Below are 24733 nucleotides of genomic sequence, written 5' to 3' on the forward strand. Positions count from 1 at the left end.
TATCTGGGATTTAATTATCTTCTATAATTGAAACTTTGTTGCCTTGAGCGGAGGCCACAGCTGGCCAGGGCAGGCTGGAAGCTTGGCTTCCTCCATTGCTGGGTCAACCAAGCCTCCTGCTTGCTCCAGCTCCGTGGCTGCCGGCTGCCATCTTGGTTGGGTTAATTTGCATATAATCGCTCTGATTGGCTGGTGGGCATGGCTTGGGGCATAGCGGAGGTGTGGTCAATTTGCATGTTTCTCTTTTATTAGATTAGATTAGCAACCAAATATCCAACCATTTTTATCACCAGCATGGCTACCATGAAAGTTATCTCTCATTTCCATCTGAGTTACTATAGTTGTTTTCTAAACTGGTTTCTGTATTTAGTTTCTTTTCCTCCTTACATATTCCAAGATTTTTCTGTATATAGTGACTAGAGTGTCCTTTTTAATCAGATCATGTCACCCCCTTAGTGAAAGCATCCCATATGGCTTTCAACACAGTTGGAATAACATCCAAACTATTACTATTACTTTCCAGGCCCTCCCTAACCTGTTTCTATCTAGCTCTTCTACCACTGTTTTCTAACTTATTGTGCAACAGCTTTGTGCATTCCTGACATTTTTTTGAAAACACTAAGCCTTTCCACCTCAGGGCACTGGCACTTGCTTTTACTCTCAGTGCCTGAAGTGTTCCTTCTTCCTTCATGCTTGGTCTCAGGACAATAATCTCTGAGAAGCCTTTGTTGCTATCATTTCATCTCCTTTCCCTTCTTTGTAGTACTTAACACTACGAGAAAGGATAAGATTTTTGCATTTTTTTATTGTTTTGTAGGCCTCTATTATTTCTGTGAAGACAGAGACTGCCTTTCTTAGTGCCGTATTTTCAGATCTAGCATGGTGCCTGCCACAAAGAAGATACTTCATAGTTATGGAATGAATGAACAAATAGATTGCTTGATTTATTAATATTTTATGCATGAATTAGAAAAATCTAATGTTGATTTGTGATTTATATTCTGATTTTCATGCTTGTTAAATTTTTTTTATTATCATGGTAAAATATACATAACATTAAAATTAATATTTTAACCATTTTAAATATACAGTTGAGTGGCATTAAGTATATTCACATTGTTATGCAACCATCACTATGAACATATTCATCTTCCAAAATTGAAACTCAGTACCCATAAAATAACTATTCTCTCCTGACCCCCAGTCCCTGGCAATCACTATTCTACTTTCTGTAATTAATTTGACTACTTGAGATACCTCATATAAGTACCTCATATCGCAATATAGAATCATATTGTATTTGCCCTCTTGTGACTGACTGTTAGTTCATTCAGGCTGCTGTAACAAAGTATCACAGACTGGGTGGCTATAAACAACAGAACTTTATTTCTTACAGTTCTGGAGGCTGGGAAGTCCAAGATCAAGGAGTTTACAGATTTGGTGTGTTGTTAGGGCCCACTTTCTGGGTTATGGATGGCCGTCTTTTCGCTATAACCTCACATGGTGGAAGGGACAAGCAGTTCTCTGGGATCTCTTTTCTAACGGTACTTATCCCATTCAAGAGGGCTCTGCCCTCATGACCTAATCACTCCCAAAGACCCTCCCTCCAAATATCATCACATTGGGGATTAGATTTCAACATGAATTATGGGCAGAGGACACACACTTTCAGTCTGTAGCACATATTTATTTCACTTAGCACAGTGTCTTTAAGATTCATCCATGTTGCTTTAAATATTTTTAAATGGCATTTTTTTTCATCAGATACATAGCAATTAATTGTATTTATATCTTGCATCTCTCTTTCATCTCTGCACCTCAAAAATTTTTATAAGCATAGTTAATTAAACTTCACAACATCCCTGTGAAATAGATAATTATGGTATGGCAAACTGAAGTACTAAGAGATTGCCTAAGATACATAATGAATATATGCCAATATTCTGAATGAGGACCAGGGTTATATAGTCCCTCGTGGAAAGTTTTAGACTGGATTATTTCTTTATAATGAAATCATTCTCTAAGAGTTCTAAGAAAAACAAAATAGCAGTAATAATATTTAATACCCCTAAATATTCATACTAAAGTCCTTTTAATAGAAAAGAGTAAAATATATATTATTTGAAACTTAGTATTTGTTAAATTAGTGATGGCAACTTTAGTTATTGGATCTAACAATATTTTTTTCACTGTGTATTGTTAGATTGCTTAATTGCCTCACCAGTCTCCGTAGCCATAGTCTGAATTGGATCTTTGAAGGTTTGGATTGAAATAGTTTCATTTCAGGCTTTTAGCTACTGTACATGAGACCTTTATAAAATTATGAGCTTATGTTTGTCTTGATTGCTGGCTTGTTCAAGTGAGGTGGTTTTTTAAAAAAGCAATTTCATAAGTGGTAAACTATTGATTGATGTGACATTTGGTGACAGAACTAAGATGAACTCTTAATTTTGATAAAAACTAAAATTTCCTCATAATTTACATTCAGATGTATTTTAACTTAGTTAATAGTAATTTCTAAAAGCTTTACTTCTCTGTGTTGCTGCAATTTGAGTTGAATTCTCTAAAGAACTTATTGTTGAAGAAATTATATGCAACTAAGATAGCATAAAACTTTTCTCAAATGGAGCTCTTTATTATATTACTTTCCCTCAAAAGATTAGTTCATTTTTAGATATTGTGTATATATTAACCCCAGGAATGTTTCAACACGTGTTGATTGTGCTACCACCTTCTTCCTCTTCTGGGTGCACATTTATAGATCTAATGCAGAATCCTATGAGCTTCGTAAAGATTTTGAGAAATGCTAATTCTCACGGGTACGGTCCCTACGCCTGGCCTGTGATTAGGGCCATCTTCCCAAGTTCCCTGCAGCTGGCTCCACATCCCCACCGCCACCCACCCCCGGTTCCCTGTTCGCCATCGAGTGATAGGAGCCTGACGGCCCGGAGAAGGGACCAAGAGGTCGGCTGTTCCCACCTGCTTGTCGGCCCCGCCCCTGCCTCTGGCCCGGCTGTGGGTTGCCCTCTGTGTGTGGGCGACTGGTGGGGCCGGGGTCTTGGCCTGGCACCACGCACATCCCGTCCACCCATCCCCAGTTCCCGTTTGCCATCAGGCGATTGGAGCCTGCCCGCTGGGGAGAGGGACTGAGAGGTGGTCAGTGTGCCTCATAGTGACTGGTCGAGCGGATGTTTTGGTCATTCTGCCATTAGGGTCAATTTGAATATTACCCTTTTATTATCTAGGATAGAGGCCCCGTGCACGGCTAGGTGCCAGCCGGCCTGCCCTGATGGGGGCCCCAGATCAGGGTGGGGGTCGCTGTTGGGGGGCGGGGCCAGACAGGGCGAGGGGCCACGATTGTTCTGGTCTCTGGTTGTTCTGGTTGTTCCGCCCTTTCGGTTGCTAAGCTTTTATTATATAGGATTATTAAAATAATTCAAGTTTAATAGCCATTTGTACTTTGTTTGCATGGTTTTTATTATCAACAAAATATAAAGTTAACCACTGAACTCTAGTTAAACTTCATGTTATAAGCCTTATGTTATTTGTCTGAAATTTTTGTGAGTTTACCTATGGGAATGATCTCTTCTAGAGAAGTTTCAGTCACACGGAACAATAAGGACGAGTGGTGCAAAGCAAGAATATGATACATTTTTAGGGAATGACAGTTTTTGCAGTAAGGATAGTGAAATTTTGTAAGAAATGTGAAATCATTGACAATACAAGTGCTTTTTAAATGCCATCTACTTATATTTGGTTTTACCTGAAGTAGTACTACTGATAGTGAGTTTGTTTGGTTGAAGAGAGTAGTAGTGTGGAGAGGGTGACAAAAAGTTAGGATCCTGGTAAATCATCTCTTTAAGGTTTTAAAGGATTGTTCCTCTTTCCTTCCTTCCTCCCTCCCTCCCTGCTTCCCTTCCTTCTACTCTTCCTCTCTCCCCCTTCACTATTTCTTTTTGCTTTTGGTCTTGGTTAGTGCTTAAGTCAAGCCCTCTTACGGGAAACCTCACTTTGTTTTAGTCTGTGATATGACAAATTAATGGTTTTAATATAAGAAAGTGTCGTTTGCTTTACTTCTAGACTTCTTTTGGGAGGCTGTTGAGTCATCACTTTCTAATTTACTGAGTATTTTTGGTGTAAGTAATGGGCTTCTGACTATTAATTCCAACAGCAGGTATTGAATTAATCAACAGCAGGGACTATTGAATTCCTTAACCTACCCGAAAGCCTGGTGAGGTCTCCAAGCCAAATAGTGCCAGTGTACAGAACCTTGGCATTGATGATCTTGCTTTTGTTGGTCAAAACATTACAGTCAGCAAAAAATTGATGGCTTTGAATTGGTGAATCTATAGAACTGTTTGCTTCTTCCAGTTCCATAAGTGCGTGAACACTTTATTTTAAAAGTCAGTTGTCCATTTTTAAGGGAAAGAGGCTCTATCCTTTTTATTAATTTCAGTGTATGTTAGCAGGGATTAATGTGGCAGGACTCATTGCAACTTCTGCCTTCACAGCCTCTGTGAACATTAAGGAAAGAAGCACATCTCATATTTTACCACAAACTCTACTTAGATCTCCAATTGAATCTGAGGACAGGAAGCATTCATTGAGTATGATGCACCAAAAGTACTGCTTGGACTTGAAACCCATATCTTTTCAAGCTGCCTATTTTCCTTTTCTTTTTACCTTGGATATCTTCCTCCATGAAATGAGAAAACAGCTTTGAATCTGGATACAAACATAGTCAGTGTCATCACTGGAAAGCTTTGTTGCATGTAGATATCTAAATTGATTGGTGCCTTTCTAACTTGGCAAAACTGGTTAAAAAAACCCATATTAATCCTATATAATAAAAGGCTAATATGCAAATAGATTGAATGGCGGAACAACCGACCACCTGGCCGCTATGATGTGAGCTGACCACCAGGGGGCACGCGCGGAACATGGCGGGCGTTGGCTGTGGCAGGATGGTGGAGCAGGTGAACGGGGTTGCCAGACCAAGGCCAGGCGCTGGTTGCTGTCATCAGGGTGAGCCTCTGGTGGTTACTGAAAATTCTTAGCTCTCGCACGCCATGGTCCCGCCTGGCGCTCGCACCTGCTGCTGGTACCAGAGCTTCTGCTTGCACCTGCTGCTCGCGCTGGCCCCAATCGCTCCACACCATCAGCAGGTGTGAGCAGGGCGGCGCTGTCAGCGCATGGGAGTGGTGGCGGTGGGAACGGGGCTGCAGTTAGACAGGGAAATGGGGGCTGCAGCGGGAGGGGGCAGGCAGGGACACAGAGGATGGGCCGAGACCCGCCCCTGTGCCCACCGCAGCCTCGCAGCCCACAGTTCCTTTCAAGAGGCATGAATTCGTGCACTGGGCCCCTAGTATTATATAATGACTTTTATTTGAATGCCTACTTTAGACTGTGAGGGCAGTCTTTTTTCATATATACCGTGTTACATGCTTAATTGAAACTTGATGTTAAAGCTTGCTCATCTTTTTTCCTTACAACACAACAAGAAAAGAAAATAATTTGATAGCAAAAGCAGTTACCAAGGATCAGGACTGTTAAAATTGTTAATAAAATAAAATTTTCTTTCTATGTTCTGTTGACGTTTTAGTCATAAGAGTACATGAGTAAATGAAGGTGAACAAAGTATATCCAGGTGAACTAAGTAAAACAAGTTGGACATTTTAAATACCAGGTAATATAAAAGCACCTAAAGAAGCATAAAAGTTGTCTAAAACCTAAGACTATTTTCCCTTACAAGCACTGTAATACATTAAGGATTCTATGATAATATAAATCTTTTTTCCCACCAAACATAAATGTGAAATTTATGTGAAGATAATAAAATTTTTTCAGCATTTTTTCTGAAATGAACATATCCTACCCAACACAGTTGGTTTTTCCCCCCATTTCTAAGAAATAGAGAAAAGAATATTTCAAATATTTAGTAGGATCATTTACAGTTCAATCCTTCTCTGGTTTTAGAATTGCCTAGTTGCGCTGTCCATCTGGTGGCTATTTAAATTTAAGTTAAAGTAATTAAAATTAATTAACATTTAAACATCAGTTCCTTAGTCACACTAATCATATTACAAGTGCTCAGTAGCCACATTTGGCTATGGACTGGGTACCGAACAGCACAAATGTTGAACATTTATTTCTGTATTGCGGAACGTTTCATTGCACAGCACGGGATAGTGTATTCCATTAGTGGTAGATAGGTGCTCACCAGCTTTCCCAGGATATAGTTTCCTGTTATTTACAGGTGTGCTCCTTTCCTCCTGAAGAAGTATTGCTTATCAAAGCCTGTGCTTTCTTTTTCTACCATCTTTCCCCAACTAATAATAATAAAAAAAATAATGGTCAGGATCTGAAATAACTCTATGATGAGAGAAACATGTTTAGATTTTTATAAAGCCTTAAAAGAGTGTGCCAAATGATGTGTAGTTTTGGTACTTAAAAAACAGAGTTGCCGAAACCGGTTTGGCTCAGTGGATAGAGCGTCGGCCTGTGGACTGAAAGGTCCCGGGTTCGATTCCGGTCAAGGGCATGTACCTGGGTTGCGGGCACATCCCCAGTAGGAGATGTGCAGGAGGCAGCTGATCGATGTTTCTCTCTCATCGATGTTTCTAACTCTCTATCTCTCTCCCTTCCTCTCTGTAAAAAATCAATAAAAAATATATTTAAAAAAAAAACAAAGACAGAGTGATAGCCTGGCTGGTGTGGTTCAGTGGATTGAGTGTCATCTCACTCACTAAGAGGTCACCAGTTCAATTCCCCATCAGGGCACATGTCCAGGTTGCCAGCTCTATTTCCAGTAGGGGGCATGCAGAAGGCAGCTGATCCATGTTCCTCTCACACCAATGTTTCTATCTCTCTCTCCCTCTCCCTTTCTCTCTCTCTCTAAAAAACTAACTAAATAAAGAGTGATAGACACTGACTTTCCATTGTACAATGTAAGAGTGCAACACTGAAACAGCCAGAGTAGCTTCTGATTTTTGAGATTATTTTTCATATGTAAAGTTTAGAAATACGTTTTATTATATAACCATAACTTGAAAAAAATAGAACACTTGAAACTGATATATAAATAAGTGAATTAATCTTTTTAGTGACTATTTAAATTAATTTAGAGTTAATCAGCATCTTTCTATGTTCAGATTGAGTGAGTTGAGAAAAAACAGATTTATTTTTCTGTTCCTTTGTGGGTTTTTTAAAAAATCCTTTCAATAAGCTAGATAGGGATAAATATCCTTACTTTGTATAGATTGAAATATAGGTAGTGTTGTCAAATAAAGGTTAAGATTTGTGTGCTAAAATTGATTACATAAGGAAAGACTTTCTATGTTTTGTGGCAAACAAGGAAGAAACATAAAGATAGTTACATCCTAATTACTGGAAAAATACTCATATAATTGTATATCATGACTTAATATTTTCCCCCTACAGTTAAACATTGGTTGATGTTTTCTGAGACTAACTACAGTTGAGATTTTCTCTGTGCATATTTATTAAAATGGTGACTTGTAGAGAGAAATAGCACTTTACCAATATATTAGTTGAATTATATTTTCATAAAATGTAGTATTACTTTTTATTTGTGTAATTGAAATATAGTCCCTAGGTTCAAGATGATTTTAAAGAATTACCTTTTCCTTGTAAAAGCCACTTAAAGATTTTTATGAGAAGACTTAAGATTTGTCTGCTTTTAACTTCTAGTGTGATTTTAATTTCATGTATTTTTTTCTCCTGCATGTTCAAGTACCCAGTAACTATCTCCAAAAATTGCTGCCATGATGAAGGAATGCCTTTACCATTTTTAAATACTATAAGCTTCAGGGCTTTAAATAAAGTATGAATTTTAACTGTAGATTATCTTAATTATCTTGTATTCCCCTCCCCCCCAATAAAATATGAAATGGAACATTTACTTTTTTCTGTTTATTCAGTTACAGAAGCTGTTTTATTTTGTTACAAATGTTTAAATGTAACTATTTTTAAAAATGAATACCTATTTGAATTACAGAGTTTTGGAGAAAGTTTAATTGCTTCTTTCACAACACATTTTGTATTAACACCTTACCATTACAGACATTTTTGTGTTGATTAAAGTTGAGAGCATAATTTTAGGAAGTAGTTCCTTAAAGTCAGGTTTTTGGATATACAGAGTAATGTGTTTTATCTGTGTAGCCTTCTGATCTGATTGATACATTGGGGGCCTGGATAATTTAGAGAAAGCTTACAGTCTTATCTGACACCTCCATGCATCATTTAAAGCTAATACATTCTCCTCTGTACAAATCTTTCCTCTTTTGCCTTCAATTGGTATATTTTCCTATTTCTCTATTCCTTGGACTTCAACAAAACACCATACACACTTCTCTTGTTTCCCATTAGCCTTATTTATAGCTATCCCCCAATTTCTGCTGGTTAAGTATTACACCCCCCCCATTCATTCCTTTGTTGAACTCATTCATATTCTTAGCTTGAAGCAATTGTATTTTTAAAATGACGGATTTACAAATCTTGAACTATTCTAAATTGCAGTTTCTACCTGTTACTGGGAAACATCTCCATTTGAGTAGCCTGTGGTAACCTTTGAGGTAATCTTTCATTCTCTGCTGTCCTTGTTCCCGTACTTAATCTAGCATTAAGTCCTCTTATTTCTCCACTTAAGATGTATTGTGGGTTTCCCATTCTCTCTGCATTTCCTCATCTTCACTATCTAGAATAGATCCTCATTATCTCACACCAGTAATTCACCCGCCTTTACACCACCCCCACCTTGCATTAAATATAAATAAATAAATAAATAAAATAGCTTCCTAACCTTGCCCTGCAGTGACTTTTGAAAATGTGTAAGTTGTTATGGCATATTTTCCTTAATAATAACTGTAAGAATTTTTACTTATGCTTCCCTCTGGGCATAGTGCTAGATGTAGTAGGAAATCACTAAGCAGTTACTCCCTTATTCATTCAGCAGCTGTTTACTGAGGACTTATTGGGTCCCAGGTCCTATACTTGTCCTCCAGTTATCTTCTCTCCTGGAGCATTTAGCTAAAAATATTCTCTGGTGGTACAAGCTTCTCTGAGGAGGTGGCATTTGTTAAGAGATCTGAATGAAGTGACTGAGGCAGTTCTATATAAAGATATGAGGAACAGTTGCTCTAGGCTGAGAGAATAGCAAGGGTCAAGGTGCTGAAGAGGGACATGTTTGTATACTTGGGGAATGTGCCAGTGGCCACTGCGACTGGAACATAGTAGAGAGAGAGTGCCATGATAGGTATTGTGGGTTTTATCCTACGGGATGGGTAAGCCATTGAACAGTTTTGAATTAGAGAGTGGTGTGAGCTGCTATATTTGTCACAGAGTTAAGAATAGAAAAAGGGAAACCATAATGGTAATATAGGAGAGCATTAGCTTGAATTAGCAAGGTAAGAAGCAGTAATAAGTGGTTTTGAGTTCAGGACAGTGGGAGGAAAACTCATTGGCAGGGTGCATTGGATGGAAGGTGTATGATATAAAAAAGGGACCAAGGAAAACTCAGTGTTTTGTGCTTGGACAAGTCATGTATCTATCTTCTTTATTATCTATTTTCTCTGAGTATTTAATAAGAAATACCTCTTTTTCTGCTTATTTGAAAGAATTGTTATGAGGATCTGATGAAATAATCCATGAGAGCCCACTGTGGATCTTAAAACATGGCAATTTTATGTTACTTATTAACACTAAACAGTTTAAAAATTGCCTTTAATTAAGAAATATCTAAAAGCTTAGATTTTACAGGGATAAGAACTCTAAATCATATATAGCTTGGGAAATACTTTAATTTATAACTTCTCTTGGGTTAATAGGGTGTAGTTTCTTCCCCATTACATTTTCAAATTTTAAATGTTTTTGTCACTATTCATAAGGATTACCAGGAGGCAGTTTTTCCTATTAATTGATAATAAGTAGATCATATTCTGGCCATAAACTGAGCGGCTAACCTAATATTAGAGGAAAAGGTATAAATAAAACCTATCTTTTGTTTGTACTATATTTAAGACACTGTAATTCTCTTCTAAATATTTGGAAACAGATAAAACTAACCCAAATGCCCTTTCATTCATTTATTAATATAGTATATTACATTAACCCTGGGTGTTGCTGATTATAAGCAAAATATAATCTACCGTCTATATATAAAAGCCTAAGCAACCGTCTGACTGTCTGACCAGTAGCTATGACACACCATGAGGGGCAGATGCTCCAACTATTAGCTATGACACCCACTGACCACCAGGGGACAGATGCTCAATGCAGGAGCTGCCGAGCGACAAGTCTGCAGAGTGCCCTCTTGCACTCCGAGACCGCTCAGGGGATGTTGGACTGCCAGTTTCGGCCTGATCCCCACAGTTTAGGCCGAGGGACCCCACCTGCCGGAGGGACCCACTCACTCTGCAGACACCCTTCGAGTCCCAGCTCTGTCCCAGCCACACCTGGTACTGTGGGAGGTTGGTTCCAGGGCATGTCTGGCCCTTCTCACCCAGTCTCACCCCACTGGCCACCTTCTAATTAATTTCTTTTCAATGTGCACGAATCCGTGCACTGGGCCTCTAGTACTACAATAATGGCCTATAAATAAACTTCATGTGTTTTATGTTTGTTCATATTGTGCTAATTGCACTTTTCTTGACAACTGTGTATCAGTTTAAATATGACTTATGGCATAAAGAAAGAGAAATTCTAAGCTTTTTAGTTTATGAAATTGCTTGCTTAAGTATGATTCAGCTAAATTCTGTTTCTGCTTTCCTATTGCAGATTTCTCAACAGTGATGTCAGAAGATTGACTACATTGATCACAGTAAGAACAAAATTAAGCTTTTAAGGATGTTTTGTTTTCTTTGAAAGTGAGAATTGAGTTAGCACATATTTATAATTTTAAAGTATTTTTTCAATAGCCAATTCAATGTTTATATTTTCAATGAATCACAACTCATACTTCTAGTTATTAAAGACTTTTAAAATGTTGCTTTAAATGATTTTAAAACAACTAATATAATAATTACTTGGAATTTATAAGTGAAATTATATTAACATATTTTAGTCTGAATCATAATCTGAACATCATCATTTTAGTTTTTGCTTTTCCTAAGTAATGACAAAACACTTATGATGATTCCACATTAGGAAAAAATTATAAAAATAAGGTTACTTGATGCTGTAATCACTTATTAAGGCAAGACTGAAAACAGCCTTGAAAGGATTTTTGGATTCTTACTTAAGTTTTATTGATATTTAAATGAGTTATAGAGAGTCTTCCAAATATGGAGAGTTGTTGAAAAAGGATAGTTTTCTTAAGTAACTGATACTTTTTCTTTTTAATTTTAAAGTGTTAATTTCTACTGTGTATAATGAAATGTGTTAAAGAAAAACTTTATCTAAGGCCTTGATCCTCCTTATTATAAAATTCAAACTAGTAAATTCTCAACTGCAGTAATGAGATTTTATGCATTTTTGAAAATTATCTATATATATAAAAGCCTAAGCGACCTTTACAGCAGAACAACCAGAATGACCAGTCACTATGATGCACACTGACCACCGGGGGCAGATGCTCAACGCAGCCACAGTGGGAGCGCTGCTCAGCCAGAAGCTGGGCTCATGGCGGGCGAGCACAGCTGCAGCGACATTGGGAGCCTCTCTGCCACCACCGCAGCAGTACTGAGTGGCGGCAGCAGGTGCAGTGGGCTGGGAGGAGTGTGAGCCGCGTGGCACCTGTCCCCAGTTTGGGCTCCTCCCTGGCTGCCTGCTGGGCTCATGGCGCACTGCTACATCCCCCTAGGGGTCCTGGATTGTAAGAGGGCACAGGCTGGGTTGACGCTCAATGCAGGAGGAGGGGGAGGGTGGCACAGTGAGGCCTGGAGGCGCATGCAATGGCCCAGGGATCCCAGGACCACAAGCCTAGAGCTTACTTCCCAATAAAAAAAAATTTGAAAAAAAAAGTGGCCGGACGCTGCCACCCTGGGAAGAGCCTCCCCAGGCCCTGACTGGCCCGGCTGGCACACCGCAAAGGACTATGCACCGACCATGGTGGCGCCTCCCACCTCACTGCCTGTTGGTCCCATGGTTCAGCTTGGGGCGACTCACCGGTGATGTGCAGGAAGCACAGCCCCTCTGACTCCAAAGCCCGTCACGACAGCTGTTCCCCGTCCCGCTCCATTGCAGATGCAACTGCTGGGCTGCGCGGTTTTCAGCTCTGGCTTCTGGCTTCTTGCCCACCCCTTCGTATACTACATGCGCTCCGGGACATGGCTCCGGCCTCCCCGGCCAATTGCACTGCAGCACAGCCAGAGAGTGGCAGGACACAGCCACCGGGGCTGACTGGGCATTGATTTGGCCGTGTGACTGATGCCCATGTCCAGTTACATAAGTATAACATTTGTAGGGAAGCAGGGCAGCCTGGTCCTGCTGCCCGCGTCACCTTCCAGGCCTGCTGATCTCCGTGTTTCTCCTTCTGTCCGGAACCAAAACCTCTTGCCCTACCTTTCTTTTTCTAAAATCCTTGAATTTAAAAAAATATATATTTGATTGATTTTGGAGAGGGAAATAGAAATAGAAATATCAATGATGATAATCATTGATTGGCTGCCTCTTGCATATTCTAAATGGGATTGAAACCTCCCACAGCTTCCCCTCCCCGGCTGGCAGGGGGTTGCGGAGAGGCGGGGAACCTGATTGGCCCTGATCGCCTGCCAGGGCTAGGGACCTAGGGACCCTACCCATGCACAAATTTTGTGCACCGGACCTCTAGTTTTAAATAACAGACATACATTTTGAGTAAATTATTTACTCAATAAGTCTGCTTCTTTAATCCTATTTTAGTTGTTTACTAAGTATAAAAGCAGTAATTATACAAAATGTAATATATATATATATATAATTTTTGTATTTAGAAAATCTGTTCATTGTTAAGTTTAACATTTTTTAGAGGCCAAAGAGAAAATTTATTGTATTGGTAAAGGCTTTTCATCATCGAGTCTATAGATGTTTATATACATGTTCATTTTCCTAAGGGAGCATTTTAGCTATTTCTGATTTGTAGCTCTTTGTTTGTTTTTTCTTAATTAGTACTTATTGCTCTGATAGTTTACAACAAAATATCAATATATTTTCATAGCAGCATTGTGTTTAGTATCTAGTGCTTTTATAATCAAGGAAGTTTAAAATTAACTTTGGATGAATAAGGTGTGTGTTTTGTTTTTTAGTTTAAAAATGCTGACTCTTACAGTCCATTTTTAGGGTAATATTTACAGAGCATTTAATTGTAATTGTTCTAAATTTAAGAATTTCAGAAAGAAAGGTGCTATTCAATATTATCAGATATTAAATGTTAAAGATTAAGAAGTATTCATTTGACAGGTTCCTACGTGCCTGAAAATAGAAACTCTTACTTTGTAATAATGTCAGGGTCATGAGGATTTCTCCTTCCTCCTGAGTGAAGAAAAGAGGGTAGATTTCCACACTGACTTCAGTTGAGAGTGCTATTGAGAGAGCAGTTCAAGTGTTGACCATGGGGCTGGAGTAAAGTGGTACTTAGAGAAAATGAAAGATTAAGGGACTAATCAGAGCTAGAGAAGCTGATGAAATAAGATGATAAAGTAAGAGCTAAAAGAGTAGAAAGTTGTTGATAGAGATGAGGATATTATAGATTGTTTTCAGTGCTGACGTTGTAGTGTTTATATTTTATATAATGTACACCTGATTTTTTTTCTCAGAAATTTTCAGCCCTCAAGAGGATTTTTATACCCCCGCCCCCCCCATGTTACAATCTATAGAAATGCCAAAATCTTCTGCTATTGCTTCTTCTTGGCCAATATTAGTTCCATTGAAGTCTATATACGCTCCTCAGTTTAATCTTATTAAAGCATTAAAACTGGTGAACATTTAAAAATTTTTCTCCTTGAAGATGTTAGTGACTTTTCATTTTCTACAAGATCAAATACAGATTATTTAACTCAGTATTAAAAATCCCTAATCAGTTTAGCTCTCACATGTTTCCCTGCCAAATACCTACATTCAAAAGAAAGAATCCTAAACTGTACCCAGTGTGGACTACATACTCCACCTCAACTATACATTTTGGCTCCATACTTGCATTCATGTCATTCCCTTTTTCTAGAATATTCTTTTTTCTTTTTAGGCTTTTATTTCTTCTAATGCCTTGTCCACATGTAGTCATCCCTCTGAGGTCTTCCCTAATTGTCCTAATTGAAAGTGATTCTCTCTTCCTAGTAGTTTGCTAATGCTTAATTTTTATTATTCCTATGTTATTGTTAACATGTTTGCTCTTGTATTTTACATATTTTAATACATTTTTCCAGTTGTACTTAGCAAATGAGTATTAAGCAGATGTTTTCCAGTAATCATAAATATCCCAGAAAGAGATAAATTAATTAGTATCTTTAGTTTTCTTATATTAAAATTGAAATAAGAGTATTACTACATGAAGATCCAAAATTAAACCATTGGGAAACAGAGTGTAAAGGAAAAGAATAGGTTTTAAAAAAATATAGAGATCAAATATTGTATACTAGGTATGTGACCTTCAGTCAGCCTCTTTGTGCCTCAGTATCTTGACCTGTAAAATGAAGTATTACAATACATATACAAGGATTGGCTGCACAAGCTCCAGCAAGGAGATTGATTAGATCTGTTGATTTAATGTGCTTTTATTTGGGGGAAGGGAGTTCCAGACTTCACTAGAATGTGAACATCTTAAAAGGAGAGAATGAACTTTAGAACAGTTTAGGCTGTGCTACATTTTTCATGTATAATAGGTGAGAAAACCAAGGTCCAGGGAGTTTGAAAGAGAATAAATAATATGCGTAATGGTAAAGAACACGAACTGGAATCAGAAAAACCTTTTAAGTTTGTGCTCTGATATTTATATAGCTGTTGTGATCTTGAGTAAATTACATAGTCTAGGATCCAATCGTCTCTCTAAAGAAGAGATAATATTTATATTCCGAAGTGTTGTGAATATTAGATGAAGTAATGCTGAGAAAGCACAGCACAGAGAATGATACATACTAAATTCTTTGACCCTTCAACATGATCATCATCATCATAGTGTGAGATCTTGGCCTAAAACTGGTTTTATTTTATCCCATTATAATTTTTACTATCCTGTTTTGCTATCACTTCTTACTTGATTAAAAATCTCTGAACACATCTCTCAATCCATCTTCAATCTATGATGACATTTTAATTATTTTTAAAAGACATTTTATACTTTGATTTAGAACAAAAAAGTCTAAGTGAAAATAAACTCTAACACTTCTTATCTACTCAGCAGCAAAAATATTAGATACATAATATGTTATGGTCTTAAGAAGCTGTACTTGACAAAGAGTGGCCTGGCAAAGGAATCTTAAATTATCTTAAAAAACACAGGTACTGGGTGAATATTGCTTTAAAGCCATGGGTAATTCAATCATGAAATAAATTGCAGAGAAAAAAATCTCTAAACAGCCTTTATGGGAAGTATAATAAAAACGGCATAGATTTATTTCTTTTCAAATCTCCTTAAATCCTGCCTTCTCTGAGAGTAGTCATGTAATTTCACTTACATTCAATTTGTTTATATGTAATTTTATTAACACAATGGCTATATTTTATTTTTAAATATTTTAATTTAATATTTTACTATATACTTAATAATTGGTTACAAAGTAAGTTTTAAAATAGTTAAAGTGTCTTTTAATAAAAAATGAATTTTTATTAAAATTCCTATTGTCCTCTTGGTAATTTTATTATGAATATTACCTAAATTTTATAGAGATTAATCCCTACCAATAGAAATATTTAACTTAAAACTTGAAATTTAGAAGGAATTACTGTTTACTTTTATAATGTGTACACTAGTGGAAATATTAGTGTTATATAATAAATTTAAAATGTCAGCCACCTGCAACTGATAAGATATAACCAAGTGTGGCAATGGCTGGTCCTTGTCCCCTAATGCCAATTTTCTTCCTCCATTAATTTTTTCTCCAGTATATCACTACTTGGAATTATATCACTTCCCAGCTTCCCTTGCAGCTAGATGTGGTCATGTGTGCTAGAGATACATAAGCAGAAGTACTGTGTGCAACTTGCAGAAAGTATCCTTAATTGAAGGTGGTATACTCCCTTTTTTCTCCCCCTTTCTCCTTTCTGGCTGAAATGTGGATCTGATAATTGGACAAAAAATGTAAATCACAAACTAAGAATGGGCAAGGCAATATAAGATAGAAAGTCCCTAATAACTTCAGGTTATCACTCTGTCCTGTCTACATCTTGACTCCGTTTTTGTGTGTGTGTGTGTGTGTTTTTTTAATACTCTTTATTGATTTTAGTGACAGGGAAGGAGAGAGAGATTTGTTGTTCCACCTATTTATGCATTCATTGGTTGCTTCTTAGATGTACCTTGACCAGAAATTGAACTTGCAACTCAGCATATCGGGACACTGCTCTAACCAACTGAGTTACCTGACCAAGGCTGGTTGTTTTTGTTTGTTTGTTTTGTTTTGTTTTGTTTTTGATTTTGGGGTGTGTGTGTGTTGTGTGTTTAATTGTAGTCAGCAAGGAGTCTCGCACCTGGACTAAGGAAATATTTTCTGAATTAAAGTGACTTAAACTTTAATCTGTTAGACATCATTCTCTTCCACTCACACCAATTGCACAACACCAATGCACATTCTGTGAGATGTACATTACAGAAATTTTAGTCACGTAGCAGATAAAATACAAGTATATTCTGCAGAAACTGTTTTAGAGATGAGAAGAAGGGTATTATAGATTGAGTTTTGGGATTGTGATATTTGACTCATTCTTTTTTTCTGTAAATACATCAAGAAAAACTGAAGGAGAAAAGATTTTGATAAAAATGGAAAATATCTTATTGTATAGCGTCAAAAGGATACCTGAGTTAGCATATCATAGGTCTTAAAAACTCTAACTGATATAAATATTCCTGATTCTGTCTTTATTTGAATGATTAAAAAACATAACATCAATAGGTACATTTCCATCATAATGTAAGACAGCACATATAAACTTTTCCACATGCAAAGTATGCTAGTCATTTTGTTAATAGCCCATCTGATGCTTGCAATTTTCTTCTTTGATTTTCTTTCATCTCAGAAAGAAACTCTTCAACTTTTGTTCTTAAAATTCATGATTTTTTTAACGCCCTTACTACTGAATATTCCTACATGTTTTTAAAAATTTGGTTGTTTATAGTTTCATTGTTAATCTTACAGAAAGGAAATTTAAACGTACACACTTGGCACTAAACTCAAATGTCACAGCTGTCCTCAAATGCTTCCTCCCCCCTAAAACCTGGATCCCCTTTGCAGTTGAAATTAATCTCCCTATCATTTCTGCCTTTCTGGTAGCTGTTATTTTTATTATAGCATTGTTTCTCAACACTGGAGTTTTTCCATCTGAGTATGTAGATACATTTTCTGTGGGGAGAGAGAGTTTGCTATAAAAACTTAAAATTTGGGGGGTTAATATGAAAGAAATTAATATAAGCATATTCTTGTATCATTTGGGATGCTTACCTTATAACCAGTTGTTATCATGAACTTTCAGGGCTTATGTTTAATTATCTTAGTTTAATGAGTAAAGAACAAAACTAGATTTCATCTGTACAAATGCTTCATTTGTACCAAGTGAAAACCAGATGACATCAGAGTAAGCTTAATTAAAACTTTGTATTTGTGAGTAGAAAAAAATGGTGGGAATTTCAAATTGTTCAGAGAACATTGCACTGTTAGATAGTCTTGCCAAACTAAAATGTAATTGGAAAATAATGGGAAGTAGCAGTCAGTACCATATTTATGTTGAACATGGTGATTTCATTTTAGCATAATCTTAAGTTTTGTAGCTTTTATTTTATAAATTTGTTTTTTAGTACTATGAGTGAATCGGATCTGAAGCCAGGAGAAGAGTTTATTCTTATCCATAGTTTTACTTTTTTATGTATTTCAGTAACATTATAATTTAATTTAAGTCAACATATGTGTTCACAAGACATTTTTTCTTTATAAGGTTCTATACATAACTTAAGTTTCAGAAATATTCTTTTTTTTAATAGACTCATAGGACTTCAAATATTTTTTAATTTGCTATCTTTTCCTTTTCTATTGAAATTATTGGGGTGGCATTGGTTAATAAAATTATATAGGTTTCAGGTGTACAATTCTATAATACATGATCTGTATATTGTGTGTTCACCACCCCAAGTGAAGTCTCCTTCCATCACCATTTATTCCCCTTATACCTTCTTCTACCTTTCCCCTTCCCCTCAGAAATATTCTTATAGAGTCCTTATCTGCCTTATGAGATGAGCTGTGTATTTTGCTGTTTCACTTATTAATTTGTAAAGTCCTTACAATCTAGTAAAGATAGATTATATTTCATTTATTCTTGCAGTCCCCTTAAAGTCTGTTAAAATGCCTTGTACCCAATAGTGGCACAGCAGTATTTATGCAATAAACTGGTCTATGCTGGTGTTCCTTAGTGTGTTGAGACTCTGTCAGATTGAACCAAAATGGATAAACATATAGAAAACATGTAGGGGCTGTACATTTTAACAATTGGGAATTCATACAAGTTAACAAAATCCTCTTTTTAAAATTAAATATCCCCTAGGATTTTAATTACTCAAAGTGTTGGATGAATTATTTTAATTTGATAATCAAAAGATACATAGGGTGACCAGGGAGAATGAAAGATTTCATGGCAGGCTAGAATCTAATGTAGAGATGTAACCAGAGTACTTCAGGGAAGAAGACAGTACTCCATTGCAAAAAATGTAGTTTTATATAATTATGGCAGCTTGAGAGCACTGGTTTCCCAGGTAGAGGAGACACAAGAGAAGTAGTGAAGGGAGAATGAGTATGGAAAGGTACTAAAGACATTATCTCCTTTCTTTGGGATATTGCCTGAAGCCACAGTGCCTAGGTAGTGCTCTCTTTAGCTTAGATCAGGGGTGGAGACCATTTTTTTTCTGCCAAGGGCCATTTGAATATTTATAACATCATTCTTGAGAGATACAAAATTATCAACTTAAAAATTAGCCTGCTATATTTGGTCAAACATTTAACTCACTCCTAATGCCTTGGCAGGGTCAGACCGAATGAGAGCTGGACATTCCCCACCCCTGGCTTAGATGGAAGTAAAGCTGGCATAAATTTAAATCTTCTAGAATACTATAACAAATATATTTTCTAATTTTCCAATTCTGTTGTGGTATATTTTTGTATGATGTTGTCTTGCTAACTTCTTCAATCTCTTACCGTTTTGTACTTAAATTTAATTACCTGTAACTATCAAAGCCATTCAAAGTTAGTCATGTCCTATCTGCATAACTTCATTTCCCTCTGCTTTGCAACACATAGATTGTTTTTAGCCATACCATTCCTATAGCCAACATATATAGTGATGCTTTTGTCTGCATATCTTTTTACATACATCATTTCCTTTTCTTGAAGTAGTTCTATATTTTACCAATTCTTTCTTTAGGTGATCTTGTAGTTTTTTATGACAACTGACTTCTCTTTCCTCTCAACATTTGATCTTCATTTTCTGCCACAGATCTCTTTTTAAAATGTTAGGACTTTGCCCTGACTGGTTTGGCTCAGTGGATAAAGCATTGGCCTGCAGACTGAAGGGTCCCGGGTTTGATTCGGTCAAGGGCATGTGCCTATGTTGCGGGCACATCCCCGGTGGCGGGTGTGCAGGAGGTGGCTGATCGATGTTTCTCTCTCATAGATGTTTCTAACCCTCTATCTCTCTCTCTCTCTTCCTCTCTGTAAAAAAAACAATAAAATATATATATATTTTTAAAAATGTTAGGACTTCTATTGCCAGCTCTGTATGTGACATTGGTACCTGACTAAATTCAACATGTCTAAACTTAAACTCATTATTTTCCAATGTCGTATAAATATTACTCTCTTTACACGTTAGTGGTTAGTGATATCAACATCTACTCAGTTACCTAAGCTAAAAATACCTTCAACTACTTCTTCAAAAACTCTCATCTATTTTGACTTCAAATCCTATTGATTCTCTATATGCAGTGTAATAATGACAGCTAATGTTTATGAAGGGTTTGCTGTGCACCAGACACTAATCTAAGCGTTTGATCTGTGTTAACTCATTTAATCTTCCTAACAACTTTATCATTCCTGTTTTACACAAAAACATGTATTTGCTAACAAAAGTGCACAAAAACACTATGAAACTGTCTATCCATATTAAAAACACACAAACAGAAAAAATATTTGGATGTGAATGAGCCTAATTTATAAAAAATATAGTAAGGACAGAGGGACATATTAAATGATTCCAGGAGGGTAAAATCAGGAAAGTCCCAATTGGGAAACTCTAAAAGACAAAGTACCTATTTTCTTCAACTAAAAATAGTAATGACAAAATAGACTAGCGTGCGGATGTGGTGGGAGTAGTTACAGATTTAATAGACTTGAGAGAAATATGAGTATTTTTAAAACATTTTGATTGATTTCAGAGAGGAAGGGAGAGAGAGAGAGAGAGAGAGAGAGAGAGAGAGAGAGAGAGAGAGATAGAAACATCAATGATGAGAGAGAATCATTGATTGGCTGCCTCCTGCATGCCCCTTACTGGGGATTGAGCCTGCAACCTGGGATTGAACCAGTAACCTTCTGGTTCACAGTTCTATACTGAACGACCAAGCCACACCTGGCTGGGCAGTTTCTTACATTTTTTTAATGGTCAACCTAGTGGGTGTGAAGTGGTGAACCACTTCCAGCATGGCCTGGGGGGAACCTGAGGAGGGATGGTGAAGGATTAAAGAAGACAGATAAGAGAATACAGTTGGGATCAGGTGGATCACTGCCTGGATGAGGAAATAGTGACCCAGTCTGTAAGCTGAAGCTTTATTTTATAGTCAGATCACACAAAGCAAAGCGAGGGTATCGGTAAGCATGTTTACAATGTTCTTGCGAGGTTCAAATCTATTTCATTACTCAAGCCTTGTTTTGGCAGCACTTTCTGCATCTCCCACAGCCCATTAGCTACCTAGGAATAAGGGAGGACTATAAGGTCAGGCTTACACCATAGCCTTTTGGCTATAATTGTGCTGGAACGGCTTTGCCCTCCAAGCTGGGACTTGTATGTGGCTTTGCCACAAGTCAGTCCGAGGCTTGAACCTGTCTGAAAGCTGTAGCCGCTCTCCACAAAGTGGTATCTCACTGTGGTTTTGATTTGCATTTCCTTGATGACTAAATGGTGTTGAGCATCTTTTTGTGTACTTATTATATGTTTGTATATCTTATTTAGATAAATGTCTATTCAGACCCTTTGCCCATTTTTCAGTTGGCTTTTTAAAAATATATTTTTATTGATTTCAGAGAGGAAGGGAGAGGGAGAGAGAGATATAAGTATCAGTGATGAGCAAGAGTCATTGATCAGCTGCCTCCTGCATGCCCCACACTGAGGATCCAGCCCTCAACCTGGGCATGTGCCCAGACTGGGAATCGAACCGTGACCTTCTGGTTCATAGATCAGTGCTCAACCACTGAGCCACACCAGCCAGGCAGCTACTTCAAAATATTACCTGCTTCTACAACTTCAAGTTTGCTCAGAAATTAAGATGCTGTGTTATATATAAAACTGAGAAGAAATCCCAAATCATATTAAGTCTAGTACCCATTTAAAATTTTTTTAAATTTTATTTATTGATTTTTTTTGAGAGAGAGAGAGAGACTGATTTGTTGTCCCAATTATTAATGCACTCAGTGGTTGCTTCTTGTATGTACCCTAACCGGAGATTGAACCTGAAACCTTGATATATTGGGATGACGCTCCAACCAACTGAGCTACCTGGCCAGAGCAAGTCTGGTGCTCATTTTAGAAAACAAAACCTTAGAATGGCTGAAGAGTCAGCCATTACACAGCCAGTTTATGGCAGAGAGGCCAGCATTAGTGTCTAATTCCCAATCCAGTGTTCTGTTTCTGAACATTAGGTGAATTTATTTCTTTTTAATATATTCTATTTTTTTTCCATATTATTTTAGAAAGAGAATCACATTTCAGGCCTATTTCTGTTAGAAAATGGCCTATCACCATTTTCTACATAAACATATGAACCTTAGTATCATTTTGGACTACTCTTCTTCCTCTGGCTCTAGATAATCAAAATTTAAGTGCCTGTGATATAGCATTAGTGTCTTCTACATCCTTTGATTCCTCTCTTTTCCGCCACCACCCTATTTAGGTCATTTTTAGATCATTATACTAACTCACTTAGTTTCTCTGTCTTAAGTTTCTTGCTCATTTTGGATAATATTGACATGTTAACATATCTGAAATCATGATTTCTTTTTCCACACCTTCGTTTGCACTATTTCCTCTTTGAGAAGATTCTTTTTCTACTTCTTAGTATACAGGGTGTCCCCCCAAAATGTATAAACACATTGAATAATTATTAATGCCAATGGGTTAAGTCTGAAAAAAACACACACACATCAGTTGAACTATCAGCTGTTAAAATGTGTATACATTTTTTTGAGGGACACCCTGTATATTCAAATGCTGTACATCCTTCAAGGACCAACTCAAGTCTCATTTGCTCCCCAGTACTGGCCATATCTACCTGAATGAAGTGCCTCTTAAAGTCTAGAGTCAGTTAATATCTGTAACCATCTCACATCTAGACTTGTGATATCTGTTATCATAGAGTGCTAGAGCAGGAAGACGTTAGCTATCACTTTACAGTTGAGTAAGTGGTTTTACTAGAGTTAAATCAGTAACATAAGTGCTTGGCTGGTTCAGAGCAGAGATGTAATTAGACTTAAGTCTCCTAACCTGTAACCCAGAATTCCTTCTTGTATAACATACTTCTGCTCACTAAACAGTGCCTTGTCTTTTTAGATCTTTTTTCATGAGTGCATTTATTTATTCTACATGGGGCCAAGAATCTCGTTTTAAACTTTTTTGTACTTCTCTTAATGTTTTGCATGTAATAGGCCTTAATTCATTATTTTGTAGAGGATTACTTTTAAATAAAAGTAATATTTTAAATAAGCTATTTCTATTTTTATAAATATTAATGACAAAGGATTATGCTATTTTTACTTAAAAGGGGATTGAAGAAGAGTTTTTGAATGTTCTTGGTAGTTTGCAATCTATTTCTAAGGCTTTACTAAACAAAATGATAGAAAATAACAAAATAGAACTGAAAATTTGCCTGGGTTTCTTATTGCTAGGTAAATGGGTTTCATTTGTTTACAATGTTAAGAACACTGATTCAAGTGCGAAACTACACCTTTTATCAACGTTTCTTCATTGCTTTAATGTCTTCAATTTTTAAGGAAATAAAATGTTCTTTATGCAATGATTTTATAGCAGATGTACTAAATGAAAGTATGATGTAGTTTTGTTGTCTTAGTTACTAAGCCATTATTGAAAACCATCTAGTCAGTCTTTTCAGGTTTTAAAGTTTTACAAACATATCTGACTGTAGGCATGTAAGTAAAGCAACAAGAATTATAGCAAATATATACATTTTAAAATTTCTTTACAACTCAGCATGAATAAAAATGGTACATTAGGGGGCAGCTTAATACTTCTCAGGTGAATTAAGCACAGGCTTCATGTCTATAGTCGGGGATATATGTATCATCTGCTTCAGATGTATTACAGAGGTGATGTCAAGGTGAAAGCAGGCTTACAGAATGGTTGGAAATCATTGATATTCTGACTTGGAGGCTGTAAATGGCTCAGTGGCAGATGGAGTCTTTGTCAAGGAAGAAAAATGGCAGCTTTGGAGCATCATAGATGTTTTGCTAGCAGCTCAGCACACAGGCTGTGACCTTCTAGTATTCAGGACTCTTTCTTATGTGCTAATAAATTGAGCTTTTATGCACCTAAAGTAGATAAACAGTACTTACCATATTTCAGTACAAATTGAGGTGTTTCATTAAAGAGAAACATAAATATGTTTTATTATCTAGTTTTTGAACAAGTAAGCTTTTAAGGGAACATGCATTTCTTGATATCAAAAATATCTCTCAGTTTGCGAGAGTAAAAACAATAGAGTTTAATTAAAAATATTTTCTCAGAATCACATATCATTAAAGCTAGACAGTGTGTTAAAAATTCTAGACAAACCCATTCATTTTACAGATGAAGAGATTGAGTCTCAGAGACTGTGATTTAACCAAGGTCACTTAAATAGTTCATGGAAAACATTAGGTGTTAATGAACTATTGGGGTGACTCCTAGATTACTACTTGTTATACATATAAAATATTTTTAGCTATGAAGGTAAAAGAAACTACTCTCTTTTAACAAAACTTAGAATACCACAGAATACACCTGTTTATTCATGACAGCTGCGTAATGGTAGTACATGATTTTAGAGACTTCTATTTACTATTCAACTGCACATACTTTTATTGAAAAAAATCAAGTTTTTCATTTTAGTCTGACAATACTTCACTGCTGTATACAAAGAATCTTGTTGAACGGAGTGTTTATATCTGGGTTGCAAAGATATATATGCATGTGCTGTGTTCTGATTTCCTAATAAGAATATATTTAAACAATATATTTTGTTTAAATCAGGACTACTTCAAATATATCTCTTGTGTTGACTTATTTTGAGTATTTTAAAAAGCTTTCTTTTAGAAATACTGTATTTTATATTAAAATATTTAAAGGT

General features: G+C 36.6%; 1 protein-coding gene across 1 annotated transcript in view; it reads left to right on the forward strand.

The window, feature by feature from the left end:
• The window catches only part of BAZ2B (bromodomain adjacent to zinc finger domain 2B), a 330950-nt gene that overhangs the window by 136417 nt on the left and 169800 nt on the right, over positions 1 to 24733 (forward strand). The window contains exon 7 of the mRNA XM_081095898.1: positions 10795 to 10837. The gene's annotated coding sequence lies outside the window, so the exon portion shown is untranslated. The remainder of the gene's footprint in view (positions 1 to 10794; positions 10838 to 24733) is intronic.

Source organism: Myotis nattereri, assembly GCF_964212035.1.
Source record: "Myotis nattereri genome assembly, chromosome: 7".
Classification (NCBI taxonomy): Eukaryota; Metazoa; Chordata; class Mammalia; order Chiroptera; family Vespertilionidae; genus Myotis; species Myotis nattereri.